The sequence below is a fragment of the Rhincodon typus genome, chromosome 12 (assembly GCF_021869965.1).
Source record: "Rhincodon typus isolate 14 chromosome 12, sRhiTyp1.1, whole genome shotgun sequence".
Lineage (NCBI taxonomy): Eukaryota > Metazoa > Chordata > Chondrichthyes > Orectolobiformes > Rhincodontidae > Rhincodon > Rhincodon typus.
The window spans coordinates 15780916-15792394 of record NC_063343.1 but is presented as its reverse complement, the minus strand read 5'-3'; the positions used below and the strand labels follow the sequence as shown (position 1 = coordinate 15792394).

At 44.3% G+C, this 11479-nt stretch overlaps 1 protein-coding gene across 4 annotated transcripts in view; it reads left to right on the top strand.

The window, feature by feature from the left end:
- LOC109919001 (pantothenate kinase 3) overlaps nt 1–11479 on the top strand; it is a 71437-nt gene that overhangs the window by 1555 nt on the left and 58403 nt on the right. Inside the window, exon 1 of one of the 4 annotated variants that reach the window (XM_048603745.1) lies at nt 6953–7087. The exons of the other annotated variants lie outside the window; for them this stretch is intronic. The gene's annotated coding sequence lies outside the window, so the exon portion shown is untranslated. Of the gene's footprint in view, nt 1–6952; nt 7088–11479 lie in introns of those variants that run through there. 4 annotated transcript variants of the gene reach the window in all.

Genomic DNA, 11479 nt, shown 5'->3' with positions numbered 1-11479 from the left:
GAAAAATAAAGGAATAAAGTAATAATTAAGATTAAAGCCCTTCTTAATATAAACCTGAAAAATAAAGGAATAAAGTTAAAAGTTCAACAGTCTTTGAAGCCTCTGCTTAGCTCACTCAGCTGCCTGGTCTCGATGCGCTGCCAGAGATACCGGGTGACCTCCCTCAACCCTCATTCTTCCTGCAGTGGGCTGCAACACCATCGCTGCTGAAGCTGCCGCCTCTCTGCTTTCCTTCTCTTGCCTCAGGAACATGCCTGGGCACGACCTGCTTGTGCACTGGGCCGAGAAACTGCCAATGGCCACCAAGACACCACCAGGGGTCGGACTGGACCAAGAGGACACCTTGACAGGTCTGCACTGAGACTGCGAGTAAAGAAAAGAGACACCAAGAGAGGAAAGAAATGGATGGAGTGTCCTACTCCACTGCCATCTTAGAACTTTATCTTGTTTAGCTTACAGCAAGAATTCTAAATTGTCATACTCTCTCAAAATGTAGGTTTGTTTTTGAAAACCCCAATATTTCAATATTTGCCATTTAAACTTTAAAAGGTGATTAATGTTAATATTTGTGCCCCACAAATGCCAGGCAATGATAATCTAATCTCCACCCCTTGACATTCAGTGACACTACCATCACTGAATCCCCTATTATTAACAAACTCAGGTTACCATTCATCAGAAAGTGGCTGAACTCTCCATATAAATAAAGTGTCACTAAGAGCTGGTCAGAGGCTAGGAATACTGCAGCGAATAACTCACCACCTGACTTCCCAAAGCCTCTCTACCATCAACAAGGCACAAGGCAGGTGTGTGATGGAATGCTCCCCACTTGACTGGATGAGTCTAGCTCCAACAACATTCAAGAAGATTGACACCATCCATTGTAAAGCAAGCCTGCTTGTTTGGCACAATATCTACAAACATTCAGTCCTTCCACAATTGATGCTCAGTAGCAGCAGTGTGTACTATCCAAAAGATGCACTGCAGAATTCATCAAAGCTCCTTAGATAGCACCTTCCAAACCTATGACCTCTTGCAGCTTGGCACGGTGGCTCAGTGTTTAGCACTGCTGCATCATAGCCCCAGGGACCCGGGTTTGATTCCACCCTCTGGTGACTGTCTGTGTGGAGTTTGCACATTCTCCTAGTGTCTGCAGGGGTTTCCTCCTGGTGCCGTGGTTTCCTCCCACAGTCCAAAGATGTGCAGGCTAGGTGTATTGGCCATGCTAAATTGCCTGTAGTGCTCAGGGATATGTAGATTAGGTGGGTTATAGGGGGATGGGTCTGGGTGGGATGCTCTGAGGGTCGGTGTGGACTTGTTGGGCCGCAGGGCCTGTTTCCACACTGTAGGAATCCTGTGAATTATTACAAATGCAGTATATGCAAGGGAATACCACAACCTGCAAGTTCCCCTCCAAGCCACACACAATCCTGACATGGAAATATGTCACTGTACCTTTTAAGTGTTGTTGGGTGAAAATCCTGGAATTCCTTCCGTAACGGTATTGTGTGTTTACCTACAGCACATGGAATGCAGTAGTTCAAGAAGGCAGCTTAATGGCACCCTTTCAAGGGTAAATAGGGAAGGGCAATAAGTACTGGCCAGCCAGTGACAATCGGGTCTCATGAGTGAGCAACAAAAGTACACAAGTATAGCTGTGAGTATTACAGTGTGCTATTGAATCCTTTTTGTTGTTCTATTGTGTTATGAGTGCCACTGGCTAGGTCAGCATTAATTGCCCATCCTTAATTGACCTTGGTAAGTGTTAGTGAGCTGCCAGGTGTCAGTGAAGGGCTAGTGTATTTAGAGTCATGGGGATGCACAGAAACAGACCCTTTGGTCCAATTTGCCCATTCTGACCAGATATCCTATCTGATCTAGTCCTATTTTATAGCATTTGACCCATTACCCTTCTAAACTCTTCCTATTCATATATACCCATCCAGATGCCTTTTAAATGTTGTAATTATACCACTTCCTCTGGCAGCTCATTCCATACATGCAACCCCCTCTGCGTGAAAAAGTTGTCCCTTAGGTCCCTTTTACATCTTTGCTGGTTTGCCTTAACCCTACCCTAGGGAAAAGACTGTGACTATTCACCCTATCCATGATTTTATAGCCTTCTATGAAGTCGCCCCTCAACCTCCAACATTCCAGGAAATATGGCCCTGGCCTGTTCAGCCTCTCCCTGCAGCTCAAGTCTTCCAATTCAAACGACATCCTTGTAAATCGTTTCTAAACACTTTCAAATTTCACAACATCTTTCCTTTAACACGGAGACCAGAACTGAACACAGAATTCCAAAAGTGGCCTAACCAATGTCCTGTGCAGCCGCAACATGGCCTCCCAACTCCTATACTCAATGCTTTGCTCAATGAAGGCAAGCATACCAAATGTCTACCTGCAATTATGCTTTCAACGAACTGTGAACTAACACATCAAGATCTCTTTGTTCAGCAACAGGCTGAGGACCTACGATTAAGTGTATAAGTCCTGCTGTGATTTGCCCTACCAAAATGCAGTGCCTCACCTTTATCTAAATTGAACTCCATCTGCCACTCCTCGGCCCATTTGCCCATCTGATCAAAGTTCTATTGTACTCTGAGGAGACCTTTATGGCTGTCCACTACACCACCAATTTTGGTGTCATCTGCAAACTTACAAATCATATCGCCTATATTCACATCCAAATCATTTATATAAATTACTAAAAAAGGCAGGGCACATTGCTGGTCACATGCCTCCAGTCTGAAAAGCAATGCTTGACTGTTTAAGACAAAAAAGGCAAAAGGTTCTAGCAACAGCACCACCCCTGCCCCCACCACACGCCACAACGGACACTTCTGTGATAAGGATAGCACTGTGTTAAACCCAGAGCAAAGCTGAATCTACCCTTTTAAAACAAAGTTTCCCTGACTTTTGAGCTAAACTCCAATGCCACTAAAAAAAGAAAAACAACAAATAATCAAACAAAAAATGGCTTTTCTCAACTCTGGCTGCACCAACGGTGGGGACAATGTGGAATAAATATTTTTGATAAAATAATAGCCCCAAAGGCTCTTCTAGGGTGTCAAAAATTGAAACAAATGAAAAATAAGACAGCCTTTTTCCTGGGGCACCAACCTGAAAACAAACACAACTCAAAAGGCAAAATGGAAATTTATGCTACAGAAACAAAAAGATTTACTTAACCAAAATGTTATCGTTCAGGTTTATAATGCCCTCCAGCCCCTGTGGCACCCTTCAGTCATGAAAGGCCTCGGCTGTACTGGTGGTTACTGTATGCTCCTGCTCCCGAGTGTGGATATAACTGTGAAAGAGGGCAGACAGTCAGGAACAGTCCTCGGCCTGCTACCTGGACCCATTAATGGCCGTCTTGACGAGTCCCAGGTGTAAAGCCATAAGAAGCCTCATGGACTTGTCCACCCCTTCCCACACCGGGCGCCCATAGAACAGGAGCTTGGGGATGAAGTGCAACCAAAATGTCAACAGCATCTCCTTTAAGAAACTAAAAAGGAGCTGCAGATGAAGGCACTCAACACGTAAGTCGAAGACTATCTCCTCCAGGCCAGAGAACTTGCTTATGGTCAGGCACTTGGTAAATTTGCTCAAATCATTAGTTGCACAGGACCACTGCGTGCAGAACTCCACCCCAGATCCCCAAGGTAAGAAGGGAGGACCCGTTTGTAGAGGGCCCTCCACTGGGGATCTCCCCCACTGGAGGCCAAAACATTATACTAAGGCTTGGTCCGCGCAGCAGGTGAAGGTACGGCAGCAGACAGTGTGCTGCATCAGCCCATACAGGTGGCCCGTACGCTACCTGAAAGGGCTCTGGGAGGATATCACTGAGATGGCTCAGATTGTGGGGCACCACATCATGGGCAAGGGTCCGTAGCATGAGGCCAATGTCAAGTTCTGGACAGTCAGGGGTTCAGTTCATCTATGCCAGCTGCCACTCCCATAGTGGGAGAGCTCCAGCACAGGTCAAACATATCCCTGACTGGAATCAGGTCCAAATAGAATACAGGCAATTCCTGGAAGAAGACCTGAGGCTGGGACCACTCCACAAACAGGAACTGTGTGTCGTAATGGAGACCACTCACCTGACAGAAGAAATAATCATTAGGCGCACCACGTTGGAGGATTCTCAATGTAAAGGTATCATTGCAGGGTCTGTAGACAGAAAGCACAATGGTGCCTGACCGTCACGCTCAAGCGGGAAACTCAGAACCACAGCGGTGACCCAGTGTTGCCTTTTGTCCTTGGAAAAACTGGACAAGCTTTTTCTGGATGGTGGTGACAAAGTCGAAGGGAGAAATCAAAGTGACCAGCCAGTACCACAACACAGCGGCTTTCAGCTGTTTTTATGACCAGCACTCATGCCCTGTAGGACAACACTTGGAGCAGTCCTGTCCAGCATGCTAGGCAAGCAGTCAACTTTGTTTCCAGCTCATGTCAATTCACCGGCCAGGATTCCTCATCTGCCATGGACTGACCAGAAGTCCCAAACACTTGCTCTAATTGATCCTTGTTGAGGACACTGCAGAGTAGACCTCCTGGCACTCACGCATTCTCTGAAGGTCAACTGGGACTACACGTTGGCTGTGCGGGCTGGTCTGAGATCACCGGTTGGAAGCACCCCAGGCTCGACAGCAGGAGGATACTTTGCAAGGACCTCTTAGTTTTGGAGTATGCCAGACTCAAGCAGAGCTTTGACTAAACATTGAGCAGGAGTGCCAGTGGCTTGGAAACCTGCTCCACTCCCAGTGCCAGGCCACCCTGTACGTCTGGGAAAAGATCCCAGTAAGGGCGAGGGGACCTGACATAAAAGCTTGGGACGAGGCAAGAAGGCCTGCTCCTTCATCACTCATCCAAGGTGCCGTCGGGGTAACTATCCCCACCACAGTCCCCTTGTCAGCGCAGGCAGCACCTTGGGGTTTTCCAGCTAGGGGTAATAGGGATCACTGCCTGTTCACTCACACGTTGATCATTGAGCCTGGTTTCAAAACCTGTGCTTTCTCAACAGGTCCGTGGTCACTGACTTCCAGAAGGGAACTCACACCATTTTGGGGACCGAAAGTCTTGAGGCCGTCCATGATATCCTGCAGGGGAGGTCACTCCCAAGTACTTGGTTTTCTTCTGCGACTCCTTCCCCTTCAAATGCACTTGCATCCTGGGCCAAGGCAGCTCCTTCCTGTGGGGGCTGAGGGGTTATTGCGAGGGTAGGAGCATGGCTGGTTGAATGTGGGTTGCAGAACAATTCCCCCAGAGGTGCCCTAACTCCTTAACAGACATGATACCGCACACCCTCTGCTGACCAGAACACCTGGCAAGCCTCACACTCATGCCCCACTAAACACCCCTTTCAGGACCACCACCTGGGCCAGGCAGGTGAAAACCTGGCACCAGCGGGAGTAATTGTATCTCAGTCAGGTGTCTTTCAGACCAAGTAACAGCATCACCATACCTGACCTTACCTCCCCCAGCTGGCAGAAGTGGCAGGGGAGGAGTTCAGATGATACAAAGGGCGGATATTTATTTAAAATTATCCTCTGAGCAACACTCTCATGTGCTGAGACCCACCCGGAACCTCCAACACTTTCCCTCCATTTACTGTGGTTAATCCACCTAACCTGCACAACGTCAGACTGGAGCACTCAGAGGAATCCTACGCAGACACAGGGAGAACATGCAAACTCCATAAAGACAGTCGCCCAAAGCTGGAATCAATTCACACTAACTGAACCACCGTGCTGCCCTAAGCGGAATGTAAGTGTAAATGGGTCTTTTCAGATTGGCAAGCCATGGTAAGTGATGTGCCACAGGGATCAGTCCAGGGACATCAACTATTTACAGTTTACATTGGATGAAGCAATACAAGGCACTGTCACAAAATTTGCAGATGACAAATATAGGTAGAAACATAAGTTATAAAGAGGTCATAAGGCTACAAGATATATACATAAGTTAAATGATTGGAGCAAAGGCATGGCAAATGTAAGAAAATGTGTAGTTGTCCATTTTGGCAAGAAGAATGAAAAAGCAAATGGTGAGACGCTGTTTGGCTCTGAGATGTAGAGGGGTCTGAGTGTCCTCATACATGAATCACCAAAGGGTTATTATGCAAGCACAATAAATAATTCTGAAAGCTGATAGAATGTTGTTGTTTACCAGATAGGGAACTGATTACATAAGGGAGATTCTGTTATCCAGGTCAATAGTGAGATCATATCTGGACGATATACTGTGTTGGTAACCTTTATTAAGGAAGGATGTTATTGCATTGGAGATGGTTCAGAGATGGTGTACCAGACTAATACTTGGAATGTTGTGCCGTGCTGGCGTAGCATGCTGAAAATCGAGTCATGCTATTCCTACAGTTGTCACCAAAGTTAAAAGAGATTTATAAAAGTATGCAAAATTTCCCAATTTCCCTGTCTTTTAGGCCAAGATTGGCAGACAACAGGAGTCTGGTTTCTGTACTCAACAAGAATTACTATTTATTACATATACATAGATTCTAGCTACAGCTAGCTTTGGATGCAGTATGTATTGGTATTGTCACTGGATTAGTGATCTAGAAATCCAGGCTAATGTTCTGGGGAAAACAAAAACAATTAAAAAACTCAGATCTGGGAGCGTCTGTGGAGAAAAAGCAGCATTAACATTTTGGGTCCAGTGAAGGTCCGAGTCACTGGACCCGAAATGTTAACTCTGCTTTCTCTCCACAGATGCTCCTAGACCTGCTGATTTTTTTGCCAACAATTTCTCTTTGTGTTTCTAATGTTCCGGGTGTAGTGGTTGTAATGAGGTCAGCCAGTTAGACCGCATAGACTGAGTTTCCTGATTGGGGCTGTTAATTTGGTCCAATCAGGGAGCCCTAGCAGATAGATATAAACAGGAGTGTCAGAGGTTCTGTTCACTCTGAGAGCTGGCTCTGAGGAAGCTGGATCAGTGGCAAGGAGGCTTCATCTTTTAATAAAAGATGACTTGGTGATAGGATTCCAGCTTCTGGAGTTATTTCTTGGCAACCAAAGAATAGATGCTCCTGAAGAAATTCACTCAGAACAGTTGTCTTTGAGTTAAGGTAAGCATTTCCAGCATCTTGCCATTATTTGGAAAGCTTGACTCATTTGATTCTGCCATCGAAGACTGAGCCCAGTATGTGGAAAGAAAGTGTTACTTCTTCCAGGCAAATGACATTGCAGCAGGTGAGAAGCAACAAATATTTCTTGTGACAGATTGTGGACCCATAGCTTTTTGGTTATTAGGAGCCTAACTATCCCTGAGGTGCCAGATACTGAAACCTTTCAAGAGTTGATGGATTTAGTCAAGGATTTTAACAACCCAACCATCGGTTTTATTTGGCAATTCAAGAACCAGGGAAATCTGTATCGGGATTTTGACTAGGTTTAGATGACTGGCAGAAGAATGTGATTTTGATTTAACCCTTAATGAGATGCTGAGAGCTGTTTGGTATATGGGATGAATGACGTAACCATGCAAAAGCACCTACTAGCTAAAGCCCAACTGGACTCCAAACAGGTACTACAACTGGCTTTATCGTTGAAAAATGAGGCAAGTGGAGCATATGAGTTGTAGGCTATTCCAATGGAAGTGGACAGCCTTGCCAGTCCAGCTGAGCTTGGGGAAATACCACTTAAGTGAAGATAACTACCTTGAACACAAGTCAGCCCACAGCAAAACCCCAAAACAAAACCAAGCCTCAGCCAAGCGTTTGAAATTTTCTTCAGAATCCAGGCCAGTAAGACATTGTAATTGCTGCCATTATGCAGACTGGAGGCAGCAAAAGAGCCCCACTAGATCCAAATTTAGTCAGAGCTCAAAGGCCGGTATCCAGCAGAGTGTGCACCCTGGAAAGTCCACCTAAATCTGGCTTGGAACAGTTAAATTGCATAGCAACATCCAAATCAGAACCAATCAAAATAAAAAAAAGGTTAAATAATGGTTAAATAGTCACCCATTTCTAATGGAAGTTAATACCAATACAGCCATTTCAGAGATCGCAGAACCAGTCTTTAACAAAATTTGCTCTGGACTTCAACCCTGAAGTTTGTGCAAGACCTCAGCTAGGCTGAGAACCTGTATCAGGAAACCTTTATAGATTAAGGGTACAACCTCAGTTCTGGTTTCTAATGGAAAGCAGCTGGTTCAGTTACCATTTATTGTACTAAAAGGCTCAAGCCCAAGTTTGATGAGGTGAAATTGGTTGAGAAAGATTCACCTTCCAATTAGAAAATGGCTGCCTGAGTGAAGTCATAATTAAATACCTGGAAGTTTATCAGGAAGGCGTAAAGAGTATCAAAGGAGCCAAGGCCACCTTGCATGTTGATCAGGAAGCAATTCCATGATTCTGCAAGGCCTGCCCAGTGACATTTGCTTGACATGTAAAAGTAAAGGCAGAAATCAGAAGGCTGGAAAGCAAAGGAATTGTCGAAACAGTCTAGTTTGTGGAATGGGCAGCTCCAGTTGGACTGACTTGTGAAGCCACCAATGTTTGAGACTGCCATTTGGGGTATTGTGAGCTTGTGCAATTTTTCAGCAGAGAGTCTACCCCAGGTCGTCACTTATCTAGATGATGTGGTAATATCGGGGAAGACCAATAAAGAGCATTTAGAGAACTCTGATGTAGTCCTTGACGTTTCACCCAGGCAGAGGTACTCTTTGGAAGGGAAAAATGAGTCTCCCAGGCATCCCAAGTGATGTACTTGGACTGCAGAGTCGACGAGACCATGTTATACTCGTTGGAAGATAAAGTTAGCGTGAGCAAACATGCACAGGTTCCCACGTGTGCTCTAGACATTAGGTCTTTCCATGGCTTGATGAATTATTATGGAACATTCATACATAACCTGGCCACTATCCTCGTACCTTTGCATCAATTCTTTCAAAAAAAAAGGTCAGCCTTGGAAATGGTTGTGTAGCAAAGCCATAGCTTTCAGGAAAGTGAAGAAACAGCTATCATCCTCTAAGGCGTTGGCACACAATGATCCCCAAGTGAGATCTGGTATTGCCTCACTGTCAACGTCAGGGTAGTATTAGCTTATAGGTGGCCCAATGGAGAGGAATGCCCAATAGCGTATGCATCCAAGACTAAATACGCCTAGAGCATAAGTACGTTTAGATAGAGAAGGAAGGTTTGGCAGTCATATTTGGAGTCAGAAAATTCCACAACTACCTTTACGGATGTAAATTTATAATAGTAGTGGACCACAAACCCCTGCTAGGTCTACTCGTAGAAAAGAAGGCAATTCTGCCCGTAGCGTACACCAAATTCAGTGGTGAGTTCTAATACTAAATGTATATAATTACAAGTTCAAACACTTTCCGGTAGGCCAAATGGCAAATGCAGATACATTGAGCCGCCTTCCACAGGCAAATGTATCACTGATGGTACCGCCACTGAAAGAGTCCATAATGGATTTAAATTTTCTGGACGCACTTTTTCAGTCACAGCTGACAATACCAGACTTTGGACACAGAAGGATCCGGACCTGGCAGAAGTGAAACAGCTGGCGGTGATGGGGAAACCAGAGGGGCCTCACAACCAGAACCGAAAGCATTTTGGTCCCAGAGAGACTGGATCAGAGGACAGCATGTTATTATGGGGGTTGTAGGGGGGGAGCAAGAGTGATTTTTTTTTTTTTTTTTTCCCCCAAGCAAAGGATGTTTCCAGATACTGGCTGAACTTCATCAAGGTCATCCAGGGGTTTCTAAAATGAAGAAGTTGGCAAGAATCTATGCCTGGCCAGTGTTTTGGACCAAACCAAACCCCCTCAAAATATATTAAGAAGATAGCCTAGATCCTAACACTTTCTTATTTTGAAGGCAAGTGCCTTCAGATGCAATTCATTTGGTCAAACTGACAGTCTTGAAGCAAAACACACTTTATTCATATCCTGTGGCTAAAATACAACAAAAGAAAGAATTGGAATGGGAATAACTTAACTCTATTGGAAAATTTAACAGAATTGTAGATTAATTCCTAAACAGTAACTGTTACTATATTGAAACATTTCATAAACACGCCTTTGGTAAAGGCAAATTCAGTAAAATAGATTGTTTCGTATGGAATCCTGGCAGCAGGAAGAGAACTAGCAGGATGGGAACCAATGTAGGAAGTAGGAGGGAAATAAAGTGGGGACAGAAACAAAAAGAAGTAAAGGGGAAAGCAAAAGTGGAAAGCACAGAAACCAAAGCTAGAAATCTAAAAGAGCCACATTACATAATAACTCTCGAAGGTCAATAAATGTCAAAAATATGAGCCTGAAAGCTGTGTCCCCATGCAAAGAGCATTTGTAATAAGATGGTTGAATTAACTGCGCACTTAATAGATATGATGTAATTGGAATCATAGAAACCTGGCTCCAAGGTGACCAAGGATGGGAATTCAACATCCAAGGTTTTCAATTTTCAAGAAAGATAGATGTAAAGAAAAGGGAGATGTGAGATTGGGGATGGCATCAAATAGGAAATTCTAGGTGCGTGCAGTAATGGTACAGCAGTTATTACCGGTGAATTCAAATTGTATATTGATTGGACTAACCAAACTGGTAGCAATGCGGTGGAGGAGGATTTCCTGGAATGTACGAGGGATGGTTTCCTTGACCAATATGTCAAGGAACCAACTACCGAGCAGGCTATCCTAGACTGGGTATTGTGTAATGAGAGAGGATTAGTTAGTAACCTTGTGGTGTGAGATGCTTTGAGGAACAGTGAGCATAATATAGTAGAATTCTCCATTAAGATGGAGAGTGACACAGTTAAATCTGAGACTAGGGTCCTGAACTTAAAGCTAACTTTGACAGTATGAGACATGCATTGGCTAGGATAAACCGCCCAAGGATACTTAAGGGGTTGATAGTGGATGGGCAATGACAGATATTTAAAGAACATATGGATGAACTTCAACAATTGCACATCCCTGTCTGGCGTAAGAGTGAAACAGGGAAGGTAGCTCAATCATGGCTAATAAGGGAAATCAGGGATTGTGTTAAAGCCAAAGAGGAGAATTTAGAGTTGCTGTTTAAAAATCAGGTGGTCTACATTTGAACCAGGTCATGAGTCTTTGGACCTCTCTGTCTGAAAAGTTGATGGAAACAGAGCTTTTGAATACTTTCTTGGTAAAGGGTAATTGTCTTGTTAAACATGGGAGGGTGAAAGATTAGCACGAGTAGATGGGAATGCAGATTTGAGGTTACAATCAGATCAGCTTATTGAAAGGCAGAGCAGGCTCGTGGGCTAAATGACCTATTCCGAATTCACCTGTCCATATATTTATACACTGAAACGTGTGAATCATGATCCAATTTTCTTCTTTACAATAGTCACTGTTGTAAGGCAAAAGATGCAGTTGCCATTTGCACCAAGGATGGTTGCATAACATTCAAGTTACAATAACTAAATTATCTGTTTTAGTAATATTGGTTAAAGGATACATGTTGACCAGGATTCCCTA